This window comes from Pristiophorus japonicus, chromosome 20 (genome assembly GCF_044704955.1).
Source record: "Pristiophorus japonicus isolate sPriJap1 chromosome 20, sPriJap1.hap1, whole genome shotgun sequence".
Taxonomy (NCBI): Eukaryota; Metazoa; Chordata; class Chondrichthyes; family Pristiophoridae; genus Pristiophorus; species Pristiophorus japonicus.
This window is the reverse complement of record NC_091996.1, coordinates 9175495-9192272: the sequence shown is the minus strand read 5'-3', so window position 1 is coordinate 9192272 and position 16778 is coordinate 9175495.

The window sequence follows — 16778 nt, the reverse complement described above, 5'->3', positions numbered from 1 at the left end:
TCTGATTAGGCCAGCGTATGCGGCCTGTCCTGAAAAACCTTCCCTCGAGTTAAGAAAATCGGCGCAGGTAAGGAAAGCGGCGCAGCAGATGTCCGGATACACTGACAGAATTGAAAAACACATAGCAGCAACTTACCTCCAACCCCGCCCGAGGGCTGTCCGGTCCCATTCTCGGTCACTGGTTCATGAGAGAGAGAGAGAGAGAGAGAGCGTGATCCAAATCAGCAACCGAGAATGGGACCGGACTGCACAGCCTTCAGGCGGGGTTGGAGGTAAGTTGCTGCTATGTGTTTTTCAATTATTTTAATGTGTTGCGAGGTGGCTGTATGCTTCACTTTGAAACCTTAAGTCACATTGTGTCCCTGGTTACAATGGCAGCCCGATCTTTTTGGTACGCATCAAGGCTCCACCCCCATCGGGTTAGGCCACGCCAAAATGAAGAGATTCAACAGGGAAACTTACAACACTTTTTTTTTTGGCGTTCTTGGTCCACAAAAAATGGGGCGTAACTCTTCAAGTATGCCAAAAAAATGCTTCGGGGAAAATTGAGCCCAATATGTTAGTCTTAAGACAATCTGATTGGGTCTACGTGATTATGCTATGGTTTATGCTGTTAAGCACTTATTCCTGTAGAGCGGGATATTTACAGTGAGAAATGTGTCAATACCAATAAATGAAGGTCATATTTTAACATAGGAAAGAATGTTTAATCAACCTGTGACAGATCAAGCTCTGAATCCTGGCTTTGGATTTAGCCTCGATCAATGGGATAAATCTTTTTCTTTTCTGTGTGTGTGTCTCTTTCTCGCCCCGTCTGTCTCTCTTGCCCTGTCTCTCTCTCTCTCTCTGTCACTGTCTTTCTTTCACCATCTCTCTCTCTCTCTCTCACCCTGTCGGTCTCTCTCTCTGTCTGTCTTTCTCTCTCTGTCACCGTCTCTTTTTCTCGTGCCGTCCCTCTCTCTCGCCGTCTCTCTCTCTCACACCATCTTTCTTGCACTCATGCTCATTGTGCTCACCCCGCCCATTGCCTTTTCTCTTATAAATATCAAATGTGAAATGAGTTTCGACAATCTTAGTCTAGCTCCCAGTGGGCTCGGCTCCGCAGCACAAAAACGTCTACAATTTTGCACTAGAGATTTTGTTCAGACTAAGTCTGGGAGATGTGTTACTGAATCTTCTCGAATAATCGCCGTATATTTAAATACATTTTGTCTCCAGTTTTCTTGTGTATATTATTTGTGGATTAAATTCACCTTCAAAAAATACTTTTGACAAGGAAATCAAATGTTGACACTGAAATAAACACACACAGGGACCTGAAGAATCCTCATTTCCTGAGGAAAGGTCATGCCTGCAGATTTCTCATGGCCATTCTGACAATGAGAGCGCTTGATGCTGAGACACTGGGTGACCAAAACTGCAAACTTATCGAACTAATAACCGAGGAGCTTGTTTTTTGTGACGGTTTTGGTTTTCTATGTGAACATATATATATATATTTCTACCTCAGCAATGAGCCACACTGGTTTTAATATTGTTTTCGCACTATTGCTTTTTTACCCATATTTGTGAAAATGTTGACTCAAATTTTCATTAAAAAAAAACTATGCAACACAGTCCTGGCTGCAGTGTGTTTATTTGCTGCATGTTATAAACTAGTCCGGAAAGGATTTTGTGTATTGGATTTCTTTCCCTGTTGTTGAATGGCCAATATCAGATAGGTCTCTCCCAATTTATCCTCGATTTCATACGGACCTTCCCAGTTAGCATCCCAGCCCCAACCCTGCCACTTTAACAATTCCAGCAGCTCACACAACAACAACTTGTATTTATATAGCGCCTTTAACGTAGTAAAATGTCCCACGGCACTTCACACGAGTATTACAAGACAAAGATTTGGCACGAGTCACATAAGGTGAAATTAGGGCAGGTGACCAAAAGCTTGGTCAGGTAGGTAGGTTTTAAGGAGCATCTTAAAGATGGAACAAGAGACGGAGAGGTGTAGGCAGGGAATTCCAGAGCTTAGGGCCCAGGCAACAGAAGGCACGAAACAACAGGAGATATTCCTCCTTTGTTTTTGTAGCTAGCAACAAATCAGCTACATACGCCAACGGGCGTTCTGGTTAAGCCAGCCTTTTTGCTCAAAAGCAGATTGAACTGCCAGACGCTCTAAAGATGTGACACCAAATTCTTTAAAAAAATCTAGTACAGCGAGCAATTAACTCCGCTTGTCAAACCGTAGTCAACAATCACACAATAGCAGTTTGCAGAGCTGTATTTTTTTCACTTTTTAAAACTCTTTTTGCATATTTAACACTTGTGTTTCAGTTGAAATGAATCCACACTGCGCGTCTTCAACTTAAAATGTTTAAAGCCAATTTTCCCTAAACTCTCCCATTCCTGGCTGTAATGTGTGCCCCTGTGAGTGTGCCCACAGGCTGGGAGTGGCTTAGCCAGTCATGTGATGTTCACAAGACTCAATAAAACCCCAGCCAGTTGGGTTCAGGGGGATCCACGACGAGGCAGGTGGTTGGGAGCCTGGTGGATGATAGAGTATTCAAACAGGCTCATTTAGACAGACTGAAAATTCACAGACCCCCAAGTCAAGGCTGCTACGTGCTGCTCAGCATGTTGCATTAACTCATCAATCAATTTGACATTTTTGGACCTTGGGTAGCGAGCCAATAAAACGTTAAAAGACTTTCAATTGAGCCAATAAGGTCAAAGAAGGCGAGTTCTTTTCTGTAAATTGATCCAGGTATAAAGTACAGCCATTTTGACCAGGTGTCTCAGTAAGACAAAGAAACTGGCAATCAGCCAGCAGTTTGTTGCTCTCTGCCAGTATTAAAAAGTTAAAACTACCATCGGAGTTCGTATTTCATTGGAAATTAAGAGATCTAACAATTTTGGCACTGCGAGCAGGGTCGCTGAGGAAAGAAACTGAATTTTGGACATCAGACCTACATACTGAGGTAAGGACACCTCTTTTTAAAAAAAAAGTCCTCGGTCAAAAGTCTAAATTCGCCTCTCCTTCTACGCGATTCTGAAAGCCTCCGGTTTGCGAACCCTCCGGTTGGTAGTCGGCTCGAGGTCCCATAGACGTCTAAACTTCGGCGGTGTGTTAGTTAATTAATCACCGACCTACTGATCGGCTAACAGGCCTACAACTCGAGACCCCAGTAAAGAACTCAGTAAAGAAATGGCAGCAGGAGATAAGGGCAAAGAATTGCCTACAACTGTTAAAGGTGGGCAGGCACCACCTCAAGTTTCACTAGATTTAATTCTCGAACAGTTGAAAGAATACATAGAGCAACAATTCAACTTATCTAAAACCTGTATTAAGATCGAACAAAAGTACGGAACCTCCAAAGGACAATGGTCCTTGGACGAGATTAAAAGGGTCTGGGGAAAAACGACCCTTATGAAAAATAAAGAGCGAACTAGATGGTCCCTAGCGGTTATGGGCCAGATCCGAAACCGGAATGAAATTATAATGCGTTCCCAACATGATCGAGAACTGACCAGTACAAAGGATCAATTGCAAGCTGTTTGTGCACAGCTGCGACAGAAAAAGCTTGAACTTGAAAAGCTGGAAGCGGAAGTTAAAGATCTTAAAGGTGAAATTAAAGAATGGAAAAAATCATTAGGTCAAGAGACAGTAATAGGAAAAGGAAAATGTATTGATCAATTCCCAGGGTACCCATGTTTGGATAAATTAAAAGCGCAAACCCGAAGACACGACCGAGGAATAGATACGGTTTCTGAATCCTCCGACGATACAGTGTCGGAGGAGGATGAAGAATTAGGGGTGCGCTTTGCCCCGTTTAAAAAAAGACGAGTTGTAGTCAAATCAGAAGAGACTGCGGATGAGGGCGGAACCAAAAAAACAAAGAGAAGGGTGTACGAAGAATACTTAGTTCATGCTCCGGCAGACCCAGAGAAAATTGATAAATGGTCCAAGGAATTGCCCAATCCAAAGAAAGGAGGAGTAAAAACGTGGGACCAATTGGACCGCTTAAGAAATATATATCAACTTCATCCCTGGGACGGAGTGCAAATTTTGACCATAATGGTGCCAAAAACACAGGGAAGAAAATTGCACGACAAGGTAGATGAAGCTTTGGGGCAGGATGAGCAAGAATTAGACGCAGGATGGGAGGCGATTAAACACTGGCTGCAAGCCTTCAGTCCAGCTAAGACAGACTGGGGAAAAATTGCAGCCTGCCAACAGAAAGGAACAGAGGAGGTCCTGGAGTATGACGAGCGGTTTAGATGCACGTGGCTAGAACATTCGGGTATGAATAATACGGATGAGGAAATGGATGAACAAGTGTTTGGACCCCTGAAAGCAGCTTTCGTGGCAGGTCTAAAGCCAGAACTGTCCAAAATGCTTAAGGTAGTGTTACCGGACTGGGAAGGTAGAGGAACTACCTTTGCAGCATTGGTGGATTGATGTAATCAATTAGATCGGGATATGGGAGCTAAAGTCCGAGCTGTACAGGCTATGGGATGGAAATCCCAGGATTCCGATAAACAGTCATTCGGAAAATTACCCGGAAAATGTCATTATTGTGGGAAAGAAGGTCACTGGGCCAAGACGTGCAGGGCAAAACAGCAAGGTCGTGGCTGGGGAAGAGGACGCAGCCAGGGATACAATTCAGCCAACAAGCCAGGCTTGTCACAAGATAACGACCTCATAGAAGCATTTAAGCGACTGACAATACAACAACAGAAGGAGTTACTTGGGATAGCAAAACACGATTAGAGCCCACCCTGGCCCCCCTCCTCGCACTAATACAACAAAGGGGAGATGGGCTATATATAACTGTGAGGGTGGGCGATAAGGATGTGGACTGTCTTTTAGACACAGGGGCGGAATTAACATGCTTACCCCTACAGTATGGAGATTTTTTGCCGTTGGATTGTAGAGCACGTACAGCCTATGGAGTTGGGGGCCATAAAATGGAAATTAAAAGGACAACACCGGTACTTATAGGGCTGGGTCCACATGAACTAACCATGCCGGTCTGGATAGGCCGAGTAGATCAACCCCTTTTGGGAATGGACGTTCTAATCCAAATAGATTCATCGTTGCATTTCGAGGATGGTCGGGTGACATGGTCAATTAGAACTTTGAAGAAAGAAGAATTGAAGGAACACCCGATATGGGCTAAAGATAAGAACGATTGTGGCCTACTCCAGATGAAGCCTGCGTCATTTACAGGGACCAGGCCTCCATGCACTAAACAGTATCCCATCAGTCCAACTGCCATCGCGGGAATCTTACCGGTTATTCAGCAATTGGAGAAAGAAGGGGTGCTTATTAAAACGCATAGCTCCTCCAATAGCCCCGTGTGGCCGGTACAGAAATGTAATGAGACTTGGCGTTTGACTGTCGATTATAGGAAAGCTAACCAGTGTATTGATCAAAAAGCTCCTTTGGTCGCAGATCCCTCCACCATTTTTAATGCCCTCAAACCGGAACATAAATATTTCTCGGTTATAGATATGGTCAATGGATTTTGGTCGTGCCTCTGGCACCGGAGGTTCGACAGTGGTTTGCATTCACAGTCCAAGGACAACAGTATACTTGGACCCGGTTACCGCAGGGTTTCCACAACAGCCCTACAGTATTCCACATGGCTTTACAAAGCCATTTGCGAGAATTACCTCCCCTGTCATCCACAGTCATCCAATATGTAGACGATATCCTGCTAGCTTCAAACACGGATGAACAGCATGAACAAGATTTACGAGCTTTGCTGGATCACCTTCGGCTGAAAGGACATAAAGCCAGCATCGACAAAGCACAAATCACCAAGCAGGAACACCATGGCCCTAGGCACTACCAATAGTGCTATGTAGCATTAGGGCAACCCCGAACAGAACTACAGGTCTAAGCCCATTTGAAATTATAACAGGAAGACCCATGTCGCTGCCAGGAACTGTCGATTTACGGAAAGCTGATGTTCACTTAATGAGTGACACTTTGTTATCATACTGTCAGAACTTAACCAATGCTATTAGTTCTGTTTCCCGACAGGTATCAGCAGCTTGGGGTAATCCACCCGAAGGAGGACACAACATCATCCCGGGAGTCTTGGTGTATGTGAAAATGTTGCACAAAGAACCTTTGGGTGCCAAGTGGGAGGGACCTTATCAAATGTTATTGACCACTCAGGCAGCTGTTAAAGTCCAAGAAAAGAAAGCCTGGATCCACGCTTCACACGTTAAACGAGCACCCGTAACTGAAGCTGAAATCTAATAAGGACAATAGTAGGGCAGCAAGGGAATTACATGTAAATACCTTTTTATATATGTCATACATTTATGCCAAACAAGGTAACATTTCTAGTTGTTGGGTGTGTGCGCATATTCCTATTCACTCAAAGGGAGGGATTCCCTTGAAAATTAGAAACATAGAAAATAGGTGCAGGAGCAGGCCATTCAGCCCTTCTAGCCTGCACCGCCATTCAATGAGTTCATGGCTGAACATGAAACTTCAGTACCCCCTTCCTGCTTTCTCGTAGTAAGGACTTCATCAAACTCCCTTTTGAATATATTTAGTGAATTGGCCTCAACTACTTTCTGTGGTAGAGAATTCCACAGGTTTACCACTCTCTGGGTGAAGAAATTTCTCCTCATCTCGGTCCTAAATGGCTTACCCCTTATCCTTAGACTGTGACCCCTGGTTCTGGACTTCCCCAACATTGGGAACATTCATCCTGCATCTAAACTGTCTAAACCCGTCAGAATTTTAAACGTTTCTATGAGGTCCCCTCTCATTCTTCTAAACTCCAGTGAATGCAAGCCCAGTTGATCCAGTCTTTCTTGATAGGTCAGTCCCACCATCCCAGGAATCAGTCTGGTGAATCTTCGCTGCACTCCCTCAATAGCAAGAATGTCCTTCCTCAAGTTAGGAGACCAAAACTGTACACAATGCTCCAGGTGTGGCCTCACCAAGGCCCTGTTCCCTTGAATATCTCGGAAATGGCTGAGTGGATAATAAAACAGGCAATGCGTTTCAGGATACGGAAAACTGGGCACGTAAATGGAAGTCAGCAGGTTACAATTTGACTACCTTTGAAGGGGGATACCAACCGTGGTACAATAATTCCAAACGGCCCCCATTTTTTGTTATCACTAATACAATGGGAAGAGGAAGACCGGGGGAATCGGTCTGTCCGATTAGAAACATCAAAGGAGGCCAAAATATGGGGTATAGTAACTGCTCCCGGAATTATAATATAATCAAGCCACAGAACCGTCCAAACTGGGCCGATGTGGGAATTTTTAACGTAACGGGGATTCTGAATAAAACAGATGGAAAAGCCTGGACAGGCCCCGGAGTGTTGCTGACAAAGAAACAGCTAACATTCATTGCATATAATGGCACCTATTGGGTGTGTGGCCACAAGGCCTACCCTTGGCTGCCCCAGAATTGGATGGGATCCTGCTATTTAGCCTACATTGTGCCTTATATGTATCATATAAAGTCACTGTCGGAACATTTACACCGTCCTAAGAGAGCTATCACAGAAACAGAGAGGTTCTTTGCCATTCTGATCCCTGGGTATGGGACCGCCAAACTGGCAAGGGAATCCATTAACATGGCATCCATTGTGGAACGAGTAGCCAATGATACCTCAGAGGCCCTAGTTAAAATCAATGTAGAAATGGTAGCAATCCGCACAGTAGCCCTACAGAATAGACTGGCCCTTGATTACATCCTGGCTGAAAAGGGAGGTACTTGCGCCCTACTCGGAACTGAGTGTTGCACATATATCCCAGATAGCTCCGAAGAAATTACCCACATATCCAAAAGGAGGTAGCAAAACTTAAGCAACCCCCGTCATTCACTTTGGGGAGTGGAGCCACTGAATGGCTAGGTTCAATAGGAACTTCATTGGTGGAAGGTTTAATTCTATTTGTTGTAATTGTTTTACTTTTATATTTTAGAAGGAAACTCTATTAACATGTATGAAATTATTTTATAGAATGTTTAACCAGTGATACCTGATGTTTTATGATTCAGTTTGTGAAAGAATCAAAGGGGGGATTGATAGAGTATTCAAACAGGCTCATTTAGACAGACTGAAAATTCACAGACCCCAAGTCAAGGCTGCTACGTGCTGCTCAGCATGTTGCATTAACTCATCAATCAACTTGACATTTTCGGACCTTGCGTAGCGAGCCAATAAAACGTTAAAAGACTTTCAATTGAGCCAATAAGGTCAAAGAAGGCGAGTTCTTTTCTGTAAATTGATCCAGGTATAAAGTACAGCCATTTTGACCATGTGTCTCAGTAAGACAAAGAAACTGGCAATCAGCCAGCAGTTTGTTGCTCTCTGCCAGTATTAAAAAGTTAAAACTACCATCGGAGTTCGTATTTCATTGGAAATTAAGAGATCTAACAGTGGATGAACTAGTAATGTGTAATGCGATTATTAAACCTTTTGCTAATAAACCAACTAGTTCTTAATAGCAAAGAGTTGCTATGAATTTTTAAGCAAAGAACCCATGAAGCAAATACATTACATTGGGGGTACAACATTAAATTGAACAACCATTCACACATTCCTGCACCGTACTCATTTTTTATTTATTTGTTCATGGGATGTGGACATTGCTGGCAAAGCCAGCCTTTATTGCCTGTCCCTAAATGCCCTTGAGCAGGTGGTAATGAACCACTGGAATCCTTGTGCACTTCCACAGCTGAATTTTTCACAGTGGTTTGGTTCAACTGATTGGTTTGCTGGGTCATTTAAGAGTCAACCACATTGACTGTGGGCCTGGAGTCACATATATAGGTCAGATTGGGTAAGGACGGCAGGTTTCTTTCCCTAAAGAACACTACTTGACAATTCGCTAGTTTCATGGTCCAGATTTATTTAATTAACATGAATATAAATTCTCACAGCTGCTGTGGTGGGATTTGAACTCGCGTCTCTGGACCATTGGTGTGCTTGGATGTGCACTTGAAAGTGCTGTAACCTGCAGGGCTACGGACCAAGAGCTGGGAAAAGGGATTAGGGTGGATAGCTGTTTGTTGGCCGGAACCAACATGATCGGCCGAAATGGCCTCCTTCTGTGCCGTAAAATTCTATGATTAGTCCAGCCAGCAACAGTGTCAGCTGTGGCTCAGTGGGTAGCACCCTCGCCTCTGAGTCAGAAGGTTGTGGGTTAAAGTCCCAACTCCAGGGACTTGCATACATAAATGTAGGCTGACACTCCCAGTGCAGTGCTGAGGGAGTGCTGCACTGTTGGAGGTGCTGTCTTTCGGATGAGACGTTAAACCGAGGCCCCGTCTGCTCTCTCTGGTGGAGGTAAAAGATCCCACCGCACTATTTCGAAGAAGAGCAGGGGAATTATCCCCGGTGTCCTGGCCAATATTTATCCCTCACTCAACATGACAAAAACAGATTATCTGGTCATTATCACATTGCAGTTTGTGGGAGCTTGCTGTGCACAAGTCAGCTGCCGCGTCTCCCACATTACAACAACGCCTACACTTCAAAAGTACTTCATTGGTGCTTTGGGACGTCTGGTGGTCGTGAAAGATGCTATATAAATGCAAGTCTTTCTTTCATAACCAATATGCTACTGTAACCCAGTGGGTAAGGAGCTCGGAAAATGACAATATTTTTCCCTGATAATCCCAAGTGGCACATTTGGGGACTATGCACACAATTTGTGCTACTGGCTGTCTGCAGTGTAAATCCACAGAAAACCAGTTTCATAATTTAATCAAACACTCGAGTGAATTACTCCAAATCAGTTCAAAACAGAAAATAGCGGCACTTTCTGCTAACCAAATTACCAGTTGATGACATCCCTGTTAACTTTCAGGAACCTGTAGCCGGCAGCGAACTTTCACACATTTGCGCACACGTTCAAAGATGGTGGCGGTAGAATGCAGCTTGTAGCACCCAGGGCCCCATTATCAGAGGAAGTGGGTCCCAGTGGTGGTGGTGGAATGCGGTGTGGAACACCCAGGGCCCCATTATCAGAGGAAGCGTGTCCCAGTGGTGGTGGTGGAATGCGGTGTGGAACACCCAGGGCCCCATTATCAGAGGAAGCGTGTCCCAGTGGTGGTGGTGGAATGCGGTGTGGAACACCCAGGGCCCCATTATCAGAGGAAGCGTGTCCCAGTGGTGGTGGTAGAATGCAGTGTGGAACACCCAGCGCCCCAGTGTCAGAGGAAACGGGTCCCAGTGGTGGTGTTGGTGGTGGTAGAATGCAGTGTGGAACACCCAGGGCCCCATTATCAGAGGAAGCGTGTCCCAGTGGTGGTGGTAGAATGCAGCTTGTAGCACCCAGGGCCCCATTATCAGAGGAAGCGTGTCCCAGTGGTGGTGGTAGAATGCAGCTTGTAGCACCCAGGGCCCCATTATCAGAGGAAGCGGGTCCCAGTGGTGGTGGTGGAATGCAGTGTGGAACACCCAGCGCCCCAGTGTCAGAGGAAGTGGGTCCCAGTGGTGATGGTAGAATGCAGTGTGGAACACCCAGCGCCCCAGTGTCAGAGGAAACGGGTCCCAGTGGTGGTGTTGGTGGTGGTAGAATGCAGTGTGGAACACCCAGGGCCCCAGTGTCAGAGGAAGCGGGTCCCAGTGGTGATGGTAGAATGCCGTGTGGAACACCCAGGGCCCCAGTGTCAGAGGAAGTGAGTCCCAGTGGTGGTGGTGGTGGCGGTGGAGGAATGCAGTGTGGAACACCCAGGGCCCCAGTGTCCCACCCTGAGCCTCGCACTGGAGTGGTGCCACGAGGCAGTGCCTGGGGGAGAGTAAGGAGAACCCGAGTAGACTCTCCTGAGATGCAGCGTTCAACAAATGGGCTTGACGTTATTGCATTGGGTGTGGAGGGCAATGACCTTACCCATTCACTGGAGGGCACCATCAGAGGGGTTGGTGATGAGTTGACAGCACTGTGTGGGCAAATAGCAGTTATGCCATGTGACCTAAGTGCGGGAATGGCACGGCCAGTGCAAATGCTGGCAGAGGAAAGTTAGCTGCTGCAATAAGCGCACACCTCCCTGCCAATCAAATGCCCCTCCCACTGCAATCCCAGTATCAGCCTCTGTAGAGATCCAAGCAGGGACCCCCCCTCTCTCCCCCCCCCCCCCACTCTCTCTCTTCCCCTATCCACCCTCTCTTCCCCCCACCACCCCTTCTCTTCCCCTACTATACCCCCCCACCCCTTCTCTTCCCCTACACCCCACTCCCCATGAGGCAGTGCACATGCACCGAGATGTGGATGAGAGCTGGGTGCAGCCTTTCTTTGCTGCTGGTGTTGATGTAGTAGATTTGATGCCACTGTTGGAAATATTTACAAATTGAAATTGTGTACTAAGTTTTGTAACTGTACAAGTATATAAGTGATCATAGAGTTTTTAAGTGATCTTAGTAAGTTGTTTACATTTACCGCATTAAAGTTATCTTATGGTTGTTCAGTAATTCTGTTTACAGATTGAAATTGTTTACTACGTTTTCTAACTTTAGAACTATATAAATGTTTGGGGTTGTTAAGTGATCGGAAAGAGTCAAATCAAAATTGATACACCAGTGATTTTATTGCAGTAAAGTACATTGTAAAGATTTCAATGAAATGTATTGTACATTGAGACAGAATCATGACCAGAATGGTTTTATTATTATTGAACTAAAGTAAAGTACATTGTAAGCATATCAATAAAGTTCATTACTTAACATTACAACTGATTCCTGGTCCATTAACATACCAAACACAATCTTTAAGGAACACCTGCAAAAGATATACATCCCTCATCCCTTCAGTCATGCGTGCCTCCTGCACCTAGCCATGACCGAGGGGCATGCTGGTGTGGTGTGTCGTGGCTCGGAGATCTCTCCTGCTGCAGTGGGATGGGTGTCCGTGGACCGAGGAAGCCAGCGACTAATTGCACTACAGTATCTGAAACACACAGATTGGTCCTGCTGCTGGCTGCGAGGGGTTGGGTTGGGGGCTGTGGGGTGGAGCGGGGAGGGGAAGAGTGCTGTTGGGAGTGCAGGAGTGAGGAGGGACACACGGAGCGAAGGGTTGGGTCATGGGGGGGCGGGGGGGGGGGGGGAGTGCTGCTGGGGGTGTGGGAGACAATGGTAGGTTAGGGTGGCTTACAACACGTTACTCTAACAGTCTGTCCCTGACGGAGGCACAATGCCAAACAGTTAGTTTTACAAATGAGGTGAGTCATTCAAGTAATAGGTTGGACTAATGGGGTATGATGATTTCCAAAGGATCAAATTAGACATAATTAGGTGTTGATGTGCCTGCCTCAGCCAGGAGACTACACTTGTTTATTTATAAAAAGAGAAGCAACTATCCTCATTCAGCAGATATAAGGCAAGATATAATCAAAAGAGGTTTTTGGATATTTTAAGTGATGTGTTTAATGCTGCAGTCCTTTTTGTGTTTAATTCCCACCCGCCCTCTCCGGCTGTGCCTGCACTGAGCTTACCTCTAGGTAAGGTTGTTCTGAACTTACAAAAGTGGGCACTTACGCCAGCCTAAGTTAGTTTGTAGTAAGTTTTCACTGCCGAAACTTGCAAAACAAGCCTGAGTGGCTGGACACACCCCCTTTTGAAAAAAAAATACCTTACCTAAAGCCAGCCTCAACTAACTCACTAGAACTGGAGCAAACTAATATCCGAGAATTGCAATTTCTAACATTCTCCAAACTAAACTAGTTGCTCCAAAAAACTAGGAACAACTCCACCCGAAACTTGGGCCCTCAATCAGAATTCAGCAGCCTCTTCCTGTTTAAATAAAAAATAGAAAATGCTGAAAACGCAATTTCTCACTGCAATTGTAACTTCCACTGTGGGCATTACTGTCAGCCTCTGAGTCAGAAGGTTGTGGGTTCAAGTCCCCATTCCAGAGACTTGAGCTCAAAAGATCTAGGCTGACTCTCCCGGTGCAGCGCTGAGGGAGCACTGCACTATTTGGTCTGCCTTTCTGCTCAAAAGTAGAATGAACTGCCAGAAGCTCTAATGGTATGAGACCAACTTAATTAGATGATTGCAGACATTCTCAGGGGCGAGGGTGAACAGCCAGAGGTTGTAGTCCGTGTTGGTACTGACGACATAGGTAGAAAGAGGGATGAGGTCCTATTGGCAGATTTTATGGAGCTAGGAGAGAGATTAAAAAGCAGGATCTCAAAGGTAGTGAGTTCAGAAATAGGAGGATAGAGCAGATGAATGCGTGGCTGGAGAAATGGTGCAGGAGGGAAGCCTTTAGATTCCTGAGGCATTGGGACTGTTTCTGGGGGGAGGTGGGACCTGTACAAGCCGGCAGGTTACATCTCAACAGAGCCGCAACCAATATCCTCGTGGGGTGGGGGAGGTTGCTGTTGGGGAGGGTTTAAGCTAGCTAGGCAGGGGAATGGGAACGTGAGGATAGATTCAGAACGGAGAGAAGCAAAGTTGGCTTTGGAAAGTAGAAAATTAGAAGGTGAATTTGGAAGGCAGAGGAAACAAAGGCTAGAAAATAGGCAACAAGGGAGTTTGGCAGTGCTAAATGGTATATACTTCAATGCAAAGAATCTAGGGAAAAAGACAGATGAGCTGAGAGCACAGACACTTGGGAGTACAATATTATAGCTATTACTGAGACATGGCTGAAAGAAGGGCAGGTATGGCAGCTCAACATTCCTGGTTACAGGGTTTTCAGACGGGAGAGAGAGGGGGATAAAAAATGGAGGGGGGTATCAGTATTGATTAAAGAAACAATTACAGCTGTGAGGAGGAATGATATGTTATAAGGATCATCAAATGAGTAGAATTGAAGAACAAAAAAAGGGGCGATCACACTGCTGGGTATGTAATATAGACCCCCCCGAAACAGTCCTAGGGAGATAGAAGAGCAAATATGTAGGCACATTTCTGAGAGGTGCAAAAACTATAGGGCAGCAATAGTAAGGGATTTCAACTACCCTAATATTAACTGGAATAGAATTAGTGTGAAAGGTATAGAGGATGCAGAATTCCTAAAATGAATTCAGGGGAACTTTTTTTTACCCAGTATGTAGCAAGCCCAACAAGGGAAGAGGCGGTTCTGGACTTAGTTTTCGGGAATGAAGCTGGGCAGGGGGAAGGGGTATCAGTGGGAGAGCATCTTGGTACCAGTGATCATAATTCAGTTACATTTAGGGGTACATAAGAACATAAGAATTAGGAACAGGAGCAGGCCATCTAGCCCCTCGAGCCTGCTCCGCCATTCAATAAGATCATGGCTGATCTGGTCGTGGACTCAGCTCCACTTACCCACCCTCTCCCCGTAACCCTTATTTCCCTTATTGGTTAAAAATCTATCTATCTTTGACTTGAAAACATTCAATGAGCCAGCCTCAACTGCTTCCTTGGGCAGAGAATTCCACAGATTCACAACCTCTGGGAGAAGAAATTCCTTCTCAACTCGGTTTTAAATTGGCTCCTCCGTATTTTGAGGCTGTGCTCCTAGTTCTAGTCTCCCCCACCAATGGAAACAACCTCTCTGCCTCTATCTTGTCTATCCCTTTCATTATTTTAAATGTTTCTATAAGATCACCCCTCATCCTTCTGAAGTCCAAGGAGTAAAGACCCAGTCTACTCAATCTATCATCATAAGGTAACCCCCTCATTTCTCGAATCAGCCTAGTGAATCTTCTCTGTACCCCTTCCAAAGCTAGTATATCCTTCCTTAAGTAAGGTGACCAAAACTGCACGCAGTACTCCAGGTGCGGCCTTACCAATACCTTATACAGTTGCAGCAACACCTCCCTGCTTTTGTACTCCATCCCTCTCGCAATGAAGGCCAACATTCCATTTGCCTTCCTGATTACCTGCTGCACCTGCAAACTAACCTTTTGGGATTCATGCACAAGGACCCCCAGGTCCCTCTGCACCACAGCATGTTGTAATTTCTCCCAATTCAAATAATATTCCCTTTTACTGTTTTTTTTCCCAAGGTGGATGACCTCACACTTTCCAATATTGTATTCCATCTGCCAAACCTTAGTCCATTCGCTTAACCTATCCAAATCTCCTTGCAGCCTCTCTGAGTCCTCTACACAACCTACTTTCCCACTAATCTTAGTGTCATCTGCAAATTTTGTTGCATTACACTCTGTCCCCTCTTCTAGGTCATCTATGTATATTGTAAACAGTTGTGGTCCCAGCATTGATCCCTGCGGCACACCACTAACCACTGATTTCCAACCGGAAAAGGACCCATTTATCCCGACTCTCTGCTTTCTGTTCGCCAGCCAATTCTCTATCCATTGCTAATACATTTCCTCTGACTCCACATACCTTTATCTTCTGCAGTAACCTTTTGTGTGGCACCTTATCGAATGCCTTTTGGAAATCTAAATACACCACATCCATCGGTACACCTCTATCCACCATGCTCGTTATATCCTCAAAGAATTCCAGTAAATTAGTTAAACATGATTTCCCTTTCATGAATCCATGCTGCGTCTGCTTGATTGCACTATTCCTATCCAGATGTCCCGCTATTTCTTCCTTAATGATAGTTTCAAGCATTTTCCCCACTACAGATGTTAAACTAACCGGCCTATAGTTACCTGCCTTTTGCCTGCCCCCTTTTTTAAACAGAGGCGTTACATTAGCTGCTTTCCAATCCGCTGGTACCTCCCCAGAGTCCAGAGAATTTTGGTAGATTATAACGAATGCATCTGCTATAACTTCCGCCATCTCTTTTAATACCCTGGGATGCATTTCATCAGGACCAGGGGACTTGTCTACCTTCAGTCCCATTAGCCTGTCCAGCACTACCCCCTAGTGATAGTGATTGTCTCAAGGTCCTCCCTTCCCACATTCCTGTGGCCTGCAAATTTTGGCATGGTTTTTGTGTCTTCCACTGTGAAGACGGAAGCAAAATAAATGTTTAAGGTCTCAGCCATTTCCACATTTCCCATTATTAAATCCCCCTTTTCATCTTCTAAGGGACCAACATTTACTTTAGTCACTCTTTTCCATTTTATATATCTGTAAAAGCTTTTACTATCTGTTTTTATGTTTTGCGCAAGTTTACCTTCGTAATCTACCTTCCCTTTCTTTACTGCTTTTTTAGTCATTCTTTGCTGTTGCTTAAAATTTTCCCAATCCTCTAGTTTCCCACTAACCTTGGCCACCTTATACGCATTGGTCTTTGATTTGATACTTTCCTTTCTTTCCTTGGTTATCCACGGCTGGTTATCCCTTCTCTTGCCGCCCTTCTTTTTCACTGGAATATATTTTTGTTGCGCACTATGAAAGAGCTCCTTAAAAGTCCTCCACTGTTCCTCAGTAGTTATGGAAAAGGACAAAAAGAGATCAGGAATAAAAGTTCTCAATTGGGGGAATGCTAATTTTACGAAGCTGAGGTGTAATTTAGTCAACGTAGACTGGAAACAGCTACTTGAAGGTAAATCAGTATTAGAGCAGTGAGAGGCATTCAAGGAGGAGATCCTGAGGGTTCAGAGCAAGTATGTTCCCTTGAAGAAAAAGGGTGAGACTAATAAATCTAGAGCCCCCTGGATGTCAAGGGGCATAGAGGGTAGGATAAAGGAATAAAGGGATGCTTAAGACAGATACCGAGGGCTCAATACTGCAGAAAGCCTAGAGGAGTGTAGAAACTGCAGGGGTGCAATTCAAAAAGGAAATTAGAAAAGTAAAAGATGAGCATGAAAAAATGTTGGCAAGTAAAACCCCAAAGATGTTTTATAAACACATTAAGAGCAAGAGGATAACTAAAGAAATAGTAGAGCCTATTAGAGACCATAA